Raw genomic sequence first — 14,887 nt, forward strand, 5'->3', positions numbered from 1 at the left:
AAATGTAGGGGTATGGGTGGGTTACGCTTCGGCGGGTCGGTGTGGACTTGTTGGGCCGAAGGGCCTGTTTCCACACTGTAAGTAATCTAATCTAATAAGCTCATGATGCCTGTGGCCAGGCTGGAATCATTCAGGTAATTCTCCTCGGCTCTCTCTCAAGGACCCTTAAACCCTTTCTGCACTTCTGTGAGAATACACACTTGCTCTCACTGAATCTTACAAAAGGTTCTGCATAACTTCCCTGTTTTTGTATCAGTACCTCTATTTATAGCTTCATAATGGAATTATTGAGTTCAGATACCACCGTGGCTTTTTGAGAATTTGAATTTGGTTCAGAAATCTTGCAAAGAACTAACTAATGTCAACGAAAGGAATGCAAAAAATTGACAGGTGGCTTGGCAAATCCAAATGTTTAATTACGGCTCTGTAGGGAAGGAGACCTGCTGTCAAACATAGTCTGACCTCGATGTTACTCCAGTCCCATATTAATGTGGCTGTGGGTAACTATTAACCTACCTTAAACATAAACAAGGACTCTGCCCCAGTGTTCTCTGTGGCAAGGGGTTGCAAAGACCCACAACCCTTGGAGAGAAGAAATTACTCCTTATCTCTATCTTAAATTTGCATTTTTCTATTCTGAGACTATGCCCTCTGGTCCTAGACTCACCCCGAGGAGAAACATTTTCTCAGCATTTTTACCCCGTCAAGCTCCTTGAGAAGACTGTGTGTTTCAATGAGGTCACCTCTCATTCTTCTAAACTCCAGTGAGTAGAGTCCCAACCTGTTTAGCCCTTTCTCATTAGACAATCCCTCTACACCAGGGATCGTTCAAGTGAACCTTCTCTGCATTCCTCCAATGAAATGATATTTTTCCTTCAACAAGGAAATTGTTCAAACACTCCAGATATGGTCTCATTAGCACTTTTTACAGTTGCATTAAGACTTCCCTACTCTTATACTTCAACCTCCTTGAAATAAGGGCCAATATTCCATTAGACTTCCTGTTTATCTGCTGCACCTGTGTACTAGCTTTTCGTGTTTTGTGCACAAGTACCCTCAAGTTCCGTTGTGTTACAGCTTTCTGCAGTTTTGCTCCATTTAAATAATACTGTTCTTTAATACTTCAGTTTCCTACATTAAATTCTATTGCCAACGTTTTGCTGACTTAGTTAACCTATCAGCATCTCACTATAAACTGTTTGTATCCCTCTCACAACTTGCCTTTGCACCTATGTTTGTGTCATCTGTAAATCTGGCTACAGTACATTCACTTCTTTTCTCCAAGTCATTTATATTGTAAATGGTTACAGTCTCAGCACTGATCCCTGTGGAACCCCACTGGTCACAGATTTTCAGCTTGAAAGGGAATCCATTCAATGTTTCCTGCTCATTAGCCAATTCTCTATCCACACCAATATACTACCTCCAATACCATGGGCTCTTAATTTATCATTTAGCTTTTTGTGAGGTACCTTGTTGAACACCTTAGGGAAGTCAAAATACAGCACATCTATTCCCCTCTGTTCATACTGATTGAGACTTCCTCAAAAAACTCTAATAAATTCGTCAAGCACAATTTTCCTTTCATGAAACCATGCTCACTCCATTTGTTTAGATTATGATTTCCAAGTGTGTTGCTACTACTTTCTCATTAATTACTTCAGCCCTCCTAAGAACCATCCCTGTCAGTTCTTGGCAAAGTCCCTCCAAAAATCTCTCTGTAACTCTCTGAGTGATTCTTCAGTGTTGTTGGAGCTGCACTCATCCAGGCAAGTGGGAAAATTCCACCAGACTCCTGACTTGTGCTTTGTAGATGATGGATAGGCTTTGAGAAGTGGGGTGAAAAATTACTTGCTTGCAGTCAGTGTGTTTATGTGGCAAGTCCAGTTGAGTTTGTGGTCAATAGTTACCCCAAAGTATATTGCTAGCTTAGGATTCATTGATAGTAAACCAATGTCAAGGGGCAGTGGTTAGATAGTCTTTTATTGAAGATGAACATTGCCTCGCATTTCTGTAGAGCAAAATGTTCCTTCCAACCTGTCGCCCTGGATATTGCCCAGATCTTGTGGCATTTGAACATGGACTGCTTCAGTTTCTGAGCAATTGTGAATGGTGCTGAACAGTATACTGTCAAGGACAAAGAACTGTACAGCACAGGTCCTTTGGCCCTCCAAGCCTGCTTCTTCCATACTACAATTGTCTTCACTTACAGGATCTATATCCCTCTACTCACTTCCTATTCATGTATTCACCCAGGGTTTTTGCAACACTGCTATTGTGTCTGCTTCCACCATCTCCTCTGGAAACACATTCCAGGTACTCACCATTCTTTGTGGGAGAAACTTGCCTCGCACATCCTTGCATATCCCACTGTCACAAAGCTAGTCCCTTTTTTTGCTAAAAGCTGTTCCTTGGCTCAAGAAGATTCTGTCCTTGATTTGTTTCAGAGGGACAATTAACCAAGCTGGGCTCCAATCAGTCTGGTTTGGTACAGAGATGAAAAGGATTTTGAGAGGCCTTTTGTTTATATGTAAACAGATGAGACTTCAGGCCGAAGTGGTCATGTTTTAGAAGCGACCTGTACAATGAAAGGGGAGTGGTCAGCTCTCTAGCTGAGCTAAGCAGTTTAGTTCAGTCTTGAACTGGGATGTTCAACAGGGAGCTGTGTGGAAACTATTTCTCTCTCTTTTCTGCCCTTCAACATCAACCTGTAAGCATGTGTTCCATTTATACTGGGTTTTAAAAGGAGTTTGCTTATTGGGAATGTTGCGTATATTCAGAACAGCATAATTAAGTCTAGTTTGGATAGACTGAGTTCTGTAGGGGTTCTTGATCCTGTTCTTAGTGTTTCACTGTGTAGTTTTGTGAATAAATTTTTGTCTGTTTTCAATTCTCGTAGTCAACCTCGCTAACTTACTCCGAGTAATATTCACTGTACACTTACTGAAACAATTTGCAAAGTTATGGTCTGGGCTGCCTGCTTAAGTATGTTTTGAGTGGTCTGGCCTAGTCCACTACACCACCTACACGTTGAACCTATGTTCCCAAGTTATTGGCCCCTCCACCCAGGGTAAAAAGCCTCATACTTTCCATTCTATCCATGCTATTCACAATCTTATAAACTTCTACCAGGTTACCCCTCAACCTCCTGCGTTCCAGTTAAAACGACAAGTCCATCCAATTTTTCTTCATAACTAAAACTCCCCCATACCAGGCAATATCCTGATAATCCTGGTACGGTATGACCTTCCTTGTTGCTGCCGAGCAGACTGGAGGCTGGAGCAATGTTGGGCTTGCGCCTGGTGCCATGTGCTCAGCTGCTGCTGTTTGGAATTTTCTGCGGACTATACTGTGAATCGTTTACACATTGTTATAACTACTTCATTCCTAGACAATTCTCAGACAACTGTAAGTAATGCTACTGCTTTCCTTTTTTTTGTATATAACAAGACTTTTTTTTAACTCTGTAAGATTTGTATCTACCATGGTGCCAGTAAAAGGTAACCATTGCAAAAACGTTTCATTGTAGTCCTGTACTTCTGTACTGGAGTATAAGTGACAATGAAGGATATCCTATTCTATTCTATTCTATTCTGTACCCTCTGCAAAATATCCACATCCTTCTGATAGTGTAGTCACCAGAACTGTACGCAATATTCCAAGTGTGACCTAACTAAAGTTCTATAAAGCTACAGCATAACTTGACTATCCTGACACTCCACGCCCCTTCCAATGAAGGCAAGCATGCTATGTGCCTTTTTTACTGTCTGATCTACTTGCCCTGCCACTTTCATTGATGTATGGACCTGTACTCCCAGTTCCCTCTGCATATCAATACTCTTAAGGGTTCTGCCATTCAGTACAATTCCCCATCTGTACGTGACCTTCCAAAATGCATCACCTCACATTTGTCCAGATTAAACTCCATCTGCCATTTTTTTCTGCCCATGTCTCCAACTGATCTATATCCAGTTGTACCCTCTGACAACCCTCCTCACTATCCGCAACTCCACCAATCTTTGTATCATCCACAAACTTTCTAATTAGACCAGCTACACTTTCCTCCAAATCACAAACAGCAGAGGTCCCAGCACTGATCCCTATGGAACACCACTAGTCATAACTTTCCATTGTGAAAAGCATCCTTCCACCGCAACCCTCTGTCTCCTACAGCTAGGCCAGTTTTGTATTCATCTTGTCTTCTCACCCCTGATATCATGTGACTTCATCTTTTGAACCAGTCTGCAGTGAGGGACCTCGTCAAAGGTTTTATTGAAGTCCATGTCAACAACATCAATCGCTTTTCCCTCATTAATTATCTTTATCACCTCTTCAAAAAACGCGATTAAGTTAGTGAGGCACAACCTTCCCCACACAAAACCATGCTGTCCACAGCTAATAAGCCCATTTGCTTCTCAATGATCATCGGTGAACATTCCCATTTCTGACCTTATGATGGAGGAAGGCCATTGATGAAGCAGCTGAAGATGGTTGGACCTATGACCCTACCCTGAGGAACTCCTGCAGAGATGTCCTGGAGCTGAGATGACTGACTTCCATCAAGCATGACCAACTTCCTCTGTGTCAAGTATAACTTCAGCCGGCAGAGATTTTGCCCCGATACCCATTGATTCCAGTTTTGCTAGGGCTCCTTGTTAACATATTTGGTCAAATGCAAGCTTGGTGTCAAGGAGAGTCACACTCACCTCACCTCTAGAATTGAGCTTTTTTGTCCATGTTTGAACCAATGCTATAATAAGGTCAGGAGCTGAGTGGACCTGGCAGCACCCAAACTGGGCATCACTGAGCAGGTTATTGCTGAGTGGGGACTGCCTGTAGCACTGTTGGTGACAACTTCCAGCACCTTATGGATAACGTTTTCTAATATTCCATGGAACACTCTAAATCTATTTCATCTTTAGTTAAAGACCAGACCAAACTCCCTGTAAATAAATCAAGGAGATAGCCTAGAACTTAACTTTCATCTTATTTAACAGCAAGTGTAAGGTTGTGTTCCAGATGTAATTCGATTGGTCACATTACTTGTTGTTAAGCAAAACATACTTTATTCTTTCCCCCAGTTAAAATACAAACAAACGAAAGAAGAATTGGTATAACTTTAACTCTAATACAAAATTTAGCAGAATAATAGATTATTTAACTATTAAATGACAATTGTTCCAATGTAGGAACATCCCATAACCACATTCTGGATCAGTGGTGCTGGAAGAGCACAGCAGTTCAGGCAGCATCCGAGGTGCTTCAGCAAAATCGACGTTTCGGGCAAAAGCCCTTCATCAGGAATAAAGGCAGAGAGCCTGAAGCGTGGAGAGATAAGCTAGGGGAGGGTGGGGGGTGGGGAGAGAGTAGCATAGAGTACAATAGGTGAGTGGGGGAGGAGATGAAGGTGATAGGTCAGGGAGGAGAGGGTGGAGTGGATAGGTGGAAAAGGAGATAGGCAGGTCGGACAAGTCCGGACAGGTCATGGGGACTGGAAGTTTGAAACTAGGATGAGGTGGGGGAAGGGGAAATGAGGAAGCTGTTGAAGTCCACATTGATGCCCTGGGGTTGAAGTGTTCCAAGGCGGAAGATGAGGCGTTCTAACCACAACCTTGCCAAATGCAAAGTCAGTAAAACAGATTGTCTCACATGCGATCCTGGCTGCAGAAAGAGAGTCCTAACATTTAGCTGAAACAGCAGGAAATGTAAGAGCTTCCACAACTAAATTCAAAAATCCTAGCAACTGCTGAAAGCTGAACTAAAGCCCTGGATGTGGGAGCCTGACTCCACCCATTCATGCTGCTTCTATTGTTCCAACTTTTCTTTGAAATTCCCAAGGCCTTACAAGCTTTTACTTTATGGGTTGGAACAAACTGCTCACTACCTTTGTTTCAACCTCTCGCCATAAAAAAAACCCAGGATCAAATACACCTCCTAAAGCCATATTATCGTCACACTTGAAACAGTTGATATAATGGAGCAAACTTATTAAGTAAGTGATGAACCTAGAATAACACCCAACAATCCTTATAAGTATTCTAAGATTCCCTTTCTTCTTTGATCTTTTTAGTTTCAAAGTTCCCTCAACATTCACCTACAGTGGGTGGATGCCTTCAACATCAACTTAGTAACCCTAGTAAGTTACATCCAACATCATGAAGCAACTCTTGTGCTTTTTGGCTTTGATGCCAAACTCTTTATAATGATAGTTTATGATAGCTTATCATGTTTTGGAAATTTGGGTTCTAAATTGGAAGAATGATCTGTAGCTTTAAGTTTGATTTTTATTTCCATTTTGTGTGTACTAAGAACGGAAGGCTATAACTTACACCTCATTTTTGAGCATTGTTAGCGGTGTCAGGTTTTCTGGAACATGTTGACATGCAGTTACCAAGGTGGTTCAACACTTGAGGTGAAGAGTTCAGTGCATTGGAAAAAAGGTAGTGAGAACAAAATTGGACTGCTGTCTAGCAATAAGGTGTATCATGACAGAAGCACACTGAAGTGGTAGAGTAGCATGCAGGATTTATAGTCCGAGAGAAAAGGCATCTGACAATGGCAGTGCAATGTAAAAAGATTCAAAGCAGTTTGGGCTAAAAAGAGGTCATGAGTGGTTTACAAGTCAGTAGGAGAACAGCTCCAGAAACAAAAGGCTGTGGAAGCGAAGTTTAAGAAACCTAAGTTAAGAAATAAGTGAGCTGTGTCAGTAGTTTATTTAAGTGTTCCAGAAAGAAGTATTAACTAAAAAAAAATAGTGGTGGGCAAATGCAGATCTTTTCTGAAAAGAAACCGATTATGGTCTGAGTGAACAAAGAATTTTAAAGTGAAGATGAGGTGACCCTTCACTTAAGTTTAAGTGTTGATAAGATTGTTGTTAAGGTTAAAAGAGTTCAGTTTTCATTTATGGTATTTGTGTGGTATTTTTCATACAGTACATGCACAGTAAACTATAGTTCATGTATTTTTCTCTTGTGTTTTTTACATTCTTTTGTTAGAAGTATATTGGCAGCTTCTTGTGAATATGACTATTTAATGGCTGAACAATATGGTAAACAAATAGCAAAGAAAAAACTTAAGAGTCTGATGGACCTATTTGTTCAGTATTACCGTCAGCTGGGATCATAACATCTTGAAGCTCTTTGCTCCAAGTCCACTTTATGCTCACTTCACATGTCCTCCATGTGAGACATACCTACTATACATAACTCTGTCCAGTTTAACTGTATCTTCTTAAGCCAATTCCTTCCTATTCAGGTAGACTTTGTCCCCTCCTACTACAACTAATGATAGCCAATAGGATGTATCATGGTATTATACTCTAAAACTAAATTCACCCAACATTGCAATACTCTCATTGGACTAACTTGTTAGATTCACATCAGTTTTGTGTTCCTGACTGCGACTTAGGGACTTACTGTACACTCCTTTTGAGAGACATGGCAGCAACTGTAACAATAATGATAGTGAGTCGTCAATCTCGGACTTTTATTTCTACTGTGAATGCTGTAATTTTATCTTGAGCTCTAGTAGTCCAATCTTCCACGTGTACTTTTTTCTTTCATGCCCTTTTGATTTTCCTGTGTGACAATGGTCTGACGTCTATCATATACACATTTGAGACTTTTCATACTCCTAATCAAGTTTTGGATTTACTGTGACCTCAATGTGATTCATAGTTGCAAACTGAAGTGTCTCTGTTTCCTCTGCTCTTGTGTTCTGTCTGGTTTATGTCTGACTTTTGCACGCCACTTTGGAGACATTGAAAGGGTTGATTAATACCATGTCCATGGGCAGCATTGAACTTTCTAACTTTGAGCCTAATTTCACCACCATGTCCTGGATCTCACTGAAATCAGATGAATCCTACCTGTTGCAAAAGAACTTCTTTGCAATTTGCAACAACGTTTCCACCATTTCCAATGATGTACAGGTACCTTCACCATTCCCAATTCAATTCATTGTGTTTACTCAAAAGCTCAGCCTGGATTTTATTGTTCTTCAGGTCTTCTATGAACGTGAATCTAAGGGTGATTTCTAAGTTTACTCCGTACCCATAATAATAGAAACATAAAAACACATAAAATAAGAGCAGGAGTAGGCCATTCAAGCCTGCTCTGCCATTTAAGTAATTCATAGAATCCCTACATATGGACACAAGCTGTTTGACCCAACAAGTCCACACTGACCCTCCTAAGAGTATCCCACCCAGACCCATTCCCCTACATTATTATTTTACATTTTCACTGACTAACGCACCTAACCTACACATCCCTGAACACCATGGGCAATTTAGCATGGCCAATTCACCCACCTGCACATCTTTGGAGTGTGGGAGGAAACCAGAGCACCCAGAGGAATACCACGCAGGGAGTCGCCCAAGGCTGGAATTGAACCTGAGTACCTGGTGCTGTGAGGCAGCAGTGCTAACCACTGAGCCACCATGCCACCCTCATTGCCTATCACACAACTCAGTACACTGTTACTACTTTCACCCCATATTCTTTGCTTCCTTTAGCCCTAAAAACTACATCCATCTGCTTCTTGAAAATATTCAATGTTTTAGCCTCAACTGTTTTCTAGGGAAGAGAATTCCACAAGCTCACCAGTGTCTGAGTGAAGAAATCTCTCCTCATCTCAGTCCTAAAAGGATTACCCCATATCTTTAGACTGTGACTCCTGGTTCCAGAGTCCCCAGTCATTAGGAAGAGCCTTCCTGCATTTACTCTGTCTAGTCCTGTTAGAACTTTGTAGATTTCTATGAGATCCCAACCTCCTATTTCTAAACTCCAATTAATACTGCCCTTAGCTGATCCAGTTTCTCTGCATATCTCAATCCTGCCATCCCAGAAATCAGTCTGGTAAACTTACATCACACTCTCTCCACAGCAAGAACATTCTTCCTCAGATAAGTAGACAAAAATGGCACACAATATTCTAGGTATGGCCTCACAATTGCACTAAGACATATCTGCTCCTGTACTCGAATCCTTTCATCGTGTAGGTCAACATACCAGCTGCCTTCTTTATGTCCTGCTGCATCTGCATACTGACTTTTAGAGATGAGAACGTTTCTTTAATTTGAGTATGTATTTTACAACAGTCTCTCTTGGCAAGTGCATAAATGGGCCTTGGCCAGACAAAGTAAGTGGAGCCCTGCACAGGTCTGTGCTGTGGCCTCAACACTTCACATTTATATCAATGAACCAAAGGAGGGAACCAGGGGCATGATAGCCAAGTCTGCAGATGACACAATGCAGTGTAGAAAAAGTGAAGAGGGCATTACAAGGCTGCAGATCAAAGGCTGAGTGAATGGATCTGTCACAAAGAATGTAATGTGGGAAAGTATGAAGATGTTCACTTTGACAGGAAGAATGAAAAAGCAAAATATTATTTAAATAGAAAATGGCTGCAGAATTCAGAGGTGCAGAGGATTTAGTTGTTCAAGTGCATAAGTCACAAAAGCATGAAGAGCACAAAAGTGAAAAGGCCAGTTAAACCCTTTATTGAAAGACAATCCTGATAAAGGTCAGGATCTTCTGCTTCAGTTACACAGTTATATTGGCGAGGTCACATCCCGTGAATACTGAGTGGAGTTTTGGTCTCCTTATTTAAGGACGTTAAGAATCACACAATACCAGGTTAAAGTCCAACAGATTTATTTGGAAGCACTAGCTTTTGAAGCGCTGCTTCTTTATCAGGTGGTTGTGGAACAGAATCAGAAGAGCTTCCTTATTTAAGGAAGGATGTAAATGTATTGGAAGCGGTTCAGAGGGGGTCTATTATATTAATACTTGGAATAAGTGGGCTGTTATGCGAGGAAAGGTTGGACAGGCTGAGCTTGTTTTCACTGGAGTTCAGAAGACTGAAGGTTTACTGCATCGTGAAGTGTATAAGATCCTGAATGATATTGGCAAAATTGATGTAGGGATTATGTTTTCTCTTGTGGATCAGCCCAGAATTATGGGACAAACTTTTTAAAATCAATGGTCACCTTTTTAGTGTAGCTATGCAGGGAATTTTTTTTTGTCTCAGAAAGCTTTGCGACTTTGAAGTTCTGTGCTTCAGAAGATAGTAGAGGTGGGCAATTAAATGTTTTTCAGGTGGGCATAGATAGATTCCTCTTAAACAGTGGAATAAAGGGTTATAGGGGGAGGTCAAAGGTGAACACAACTTAATCACCTGCCATCTTTTGAATGGTGGTTAAGGCTTGAGGGATGGATGACCTATTCCTGCTCTTTCTTCGTAAGTTCCAAATGTCAAGTCCATTTGTTCATAATCAAAAAAAAACAATACCACCAACAGAAAGAAATTAAAAACCGCTTGAAAGTTCATAAAGTTCTTCAAAATGGATTTAATTTTTTAACAAAGGATTTCTGTACTCAGACTTCATTCATAACTGTTTGCTATGATAAAATCATCTATATGCCACAAGTCAGAAGTGTAATGGAATATTCTCCAACAAGACTCAAGAAGCTCAACACCATGAGTACCCATCCATCTTCACGTCCTCCACTACAGATGCACAGGCACCAACTCACCAAGGTTCTTTCAACAGCACCTTCCAAACCTGCGACCGGTACCACCTAGAAGGAAGCAGGCAATGGATGGGTTGGAACACCACAAGTTCCCTTCCAAGCCACACACCATGTTGACTCAGAAGGATATCACTTTCATTGTCACAGGGATAAATCCTGGGAGCTCCTTCCTTAATACCACAGTGAATGTAACTGCATCACATAGACCACAGTGGCTCAAGAAAGTGACTCACCACCACCATCTTAACAAAAGTAATTAGGGATGAGCAACAAATGGTGGTCTATCCAGCAATGCTCACGTTCCATGAAAAAGATGCGTAAAGGTCGCAGAGGCTGGAAATTGGATTAAAAACATAAAGTGCTGGAATTAGCAGATCTGGCAGCCTCAATGGAGAGAGAAACAGAGTTAACATTTTACGTAAAGGACCTTTCAGCGTTCCACAGAAAGTGCCAGGTCTAATTATTTCCAGCATTTCCTTTTGTGTTTATATTATGTTTAGGGCTAACACCAAAATTTAAGAACTGCCTCCCAAATTATACCTGTGAGATTTACCGGTTGTCAATTCATGAAATAGCCACTAGATGGCTCTCTTAGACAGACGAAGGTGACACAAGTTACGAAAGTTACGTATGAAGAAGAATAAGACTAGGAATCGGTCGTTCAGCCCTTCGAACATGCTTTGCCAACCATGGCTGATATTCTATCTTATTTCCATCTTCCTGTTGTGTCTCAGTCCCACAATTCCCTTGGTACCCAAAAATCTACTGTATTGATCTCTTGTCTGGAATGAATGAGAACAATTACATAACCAAACCTACAGGTGGCAGTACAATGCAGTTTATCACAATACTTTGAATTTAGACAAGCTTTCCAACTGATTCAGAGATTAATTTAGGTGCACTTTTAGAATCCAAAATATATCTTCTTTACAAATAAATCCCAGTCAAAAAAAACCAGGGCTCGTCAGAAAAATAATATTCATGGACTTAAACAGAAACAAACTTCACAAGTTACCAAAATAATGGTCACCAAAACCCAAAGCGGATCTCTCCTAAACCACAAAACCAAACCATCAACCTAAACAACCAAATAACCAGCTCGTAAGCAATCAAACACTAGAGTATAGAATCTACCAAACCCAAACCCAAATCCAGATGCAAATTGACAAAATATCATGCCCACGTTCAATGTTCAAAACAGTTCCAGACTAATTAAACACCAATGCAGACCACAGTATGCCACCAGACCAAGATGCCAGTTCACAGGGGTAATAATACTGGCAAGTGATCCAAATGCTTGCTCTGATGTTCTGGAGATATCATTGCAAATCCCACCACAATAGCTGGAGAAATTCAATAATAAATCTGGAATAAATTGCTAGTTTCATGAATAATGATCACAAATCAACCAAACTATCATCAAAAACCATCTGGTTCATTGAAGTCATCAGTAAACGAAATCTACCATACCTTACTTGCTCTGGGCTATATATGACTCCAGACTCGCAGCAATTCATTTGGACTCTTCCCTGTGAAATGGTCATTCAGCTGGAAGTGATTTACCATGACCTGCTCAGTAGCGATTAGGTCAAGGCAATAAATATTGGCTGTGGTAGCAATGTCCACAGCCTTACTGCAGACAAAACGACCTAACTGATCAGATCTTGAACCACCAAAACCCACACTGACTAAACACCAATTTTTTTTTGCAGCAGAAGTATTCAAACAGAACATTTTAAAAAAAACTCCTATGCTTTTTCATCTGGGATTTATTTTGCATGGTGCCCTGAAGATCAGTTCTGAATCCTGGGTAAATCTTGGACAACTGCACCATGTGTTGGAAATCAACAGATGGCCTGCTGCTACAAGTTGGCTTCATTTCATTCTCTTGAAAGCATTTTTGTTAATGTTGCTAACTTCACAAAGTTCCTGACATGGGTTTCAGGAGTCGTAGCTCACTTAGTTCCTAGTGGCAACCTCAATCTGATTCATGGAGTCTGGTACCCAATACTGCAGTGCTTGAGCACTGATTGCACCATTTAGGTTCCACATTGGGTTGTAGTTGGGCCAACATTCCAGTTTGACATGGTGTAAATACATAAGTCAATAGAAATGGGGTGCCCAAATAGTGGTATGCCCTGCCAAGCAAATAGGTCCAGACAAATTCAATCCCAAAAACTTTCAAAACCAGTAGAACCAGACCACAAGTGACACCAGGCTACAGGAGGAGTTATTCAGCCAAGCACCCTTGGGGCAGCATGGTGGTTCAGTGGTTTGCACAGCTGCCTCACAGAGCCAGGGACCCGGGTTCGCTTCCTGCCTCGGGCGACTGTCTATGTGGAGTTTGTGCATTCTCCCTGTGTCTGCATGGGGGGTACAAGTGTTGAAAAATGTGGTGCTGGAAAAACATAGCAGGTCAGGCAGCATCCGAGGAGCAGGAGAATCGACATTTCGGGCATAAGACCTTCTTCAGGAATGAGGCTGGTGTGCCAAGCGGGCTGAGATAAAAGGTAGGGGGGAGGGAATTTGGGGAAGGGGTGCTGGGAATACGATAGGTGGAAGAGGGTGAGGGTGATAGTCTGGAGATGGGGTGGGGGCGGAGAGGTCGGGAAGAAGATTGCAGGTCAAGAGGGCGGTGCTGAATCCGAGGGTTGGGACTGAGATAAGATGGGGGGAGGGGAAATGAGGGAGCTGGAGAAATCTACATTCATCCCGTGTGGTTGGAGGGTTCCTAGGCGGAAGATGAGGCGCTCTTCCTCCAGGCGCGTGTGGCCATGGTCTGGCGATGGAGGAGGCCAAGGACCTGCATGTCATTGGCGGAGTGGGAGGGGGAGCTAAAGTGTTCAGCCACGGGGCGGTTGGGTTGGTTGGTCCGGGTGTCCCAGAGGTGTTCTCTGAAATGTTCCGCAAGTAGGCAGCCTGTCTCCCCAATGTAGAGGAGACCACATCGGGTGCAGCGGATACAGTAAATGATGTGTGTGGAGTTGCAGGTGAATTTGTGACGGATATAGAAGGATCCATTGGGGCCTTGGAGGGAGGTGAGGTGGGAGGTGGGCACAAGCTTTGCACTTCTTGCGGTTGCAAGGGAAGGTGCCGGGAGTGGAGGTTGGGTTGGTGGGGGGTGTGGACCTGACGAGGGAGTTGCGGAGGGAGTGGTCTCTCCTGAATGCTGATAGGGGTGGAGAGGGAAATATATCCCTCCAACAATCCAAAGATGTGCAGGTCAGTCGAATTGGCCATGCTAAATTGCCCATAGTGTTAGGTGCATTAGTCAGGGGTAAATATAGGGTAGGGGAATGGGTCTGGATGGGCTACTCTTCAGAGGGTCACGTGGACTTGTTGGGCCAAAGTGCTTGTTTCCATACTGCAGGGAATCTAATCTAATCACCCTTCAGATGGAAGTAGTAGGTTTCAAACAGCTCCTCAAAAGAAGAATGAGAGGGAAACAGCTATGAATTCTAAAGCTTTCAGTCATCAGATTAACCACCACCATTGGAGGAAAGATGCTATCGATGGAGTCTTGTCCATTAATGGTGAAAATCTGACAAGGGAGGGGTAGAGATTCCAGAGGGCTGAGGAACTTGTGGGAATGGAAGGGAGAGGCCACAGAGGGATTAAAAAAACTAGGATGAGAATTTCAAAATCAAGACAGCTGTGCTCTGACAGCCAGTGTAGGTCAGTGAACACAGGGTGGGGTGATCTTGCTGTGAATAAGGATACTGGATCGTAAAGGAGTTGAAGCAAAGAGATGGAGACATTTGGGAAGAGACTGCTGGAGCTTGGGGTTTGGATACTTGAAGTACAGGCACAAATGGTGGGATGAAAGCAGTGAAGAATTGATGGGGATCAGATTTTAAGGAAGGCAGCGACCTCAGATTACTCAATCCTCCTCTGCTCAGACTGACATAAAAATGACCTGAAGACTTTGAAATGTCTGTGGTTGTTGAAATGATTCATAGTACAGAGTAAAGTGCGTGAAATATGTTTTATATAAATGGACAACTGTTAATTTAAAATATGTGACAGTAGACCGTGGAAAGCATTTTTAATTGTGTAACCGAGGCCACTTTGATGCCAAAGCTGGACAGTGAGACTTGAGATATATATGAAAGATATGAAGAAGTGATTATGAATGATGCAATCCAAGGAACAGAGTTACATAACGTCAGTGAAAAAAGAGATTCACTCACATCTCCCAAACATCTTTTGCGTATTACAACATTCACCAGTGCTTTAGAAGCAAGGACATTTCCTTCGCTCCAATATGGCAACCATTAATCCCACAAATGGCAATGAGATATTCAAGAAATTCATCTGGTTTTAGCAGAGGAGCACGTTTTGTTTAACAAAAA

The 14,887-nt window shown here is 42.0% G+C and overlaps 1 protein-coding gene across 1 annotated transcript in view; it reads right to left on the reverse strand.

Moving 5' to 3' along the window:
- The window catches only part of LOC122548499 (uncharacterized), a 172,672-nt gene that overhangs the window by 138,988 nt on the left and 18,797 nt on the right, over window positions 1–14,887 (reverse strand). The gene's annotated exons all lie outside the window — the stretch shown is intronic.

This window comes from Chiloscyllium plagiosum, unplaced genomic scaffold, assembly GCF_037043375.1.
Source record: "Chiloscyllium plagiosum isolate Xiang-an unplaced genomic scaffold, Cpla_swu_hap1 HiC_scaffold_3, whole genome shotgun sequence".
NCBI classification, from domain to species: Eukaryota; Metazoa; Chordata; class Chondrichthyes; order Orectolobiformes; family Hemiscylliidae; genus Chiloscyllium; species Chiloscyllium plagiosum.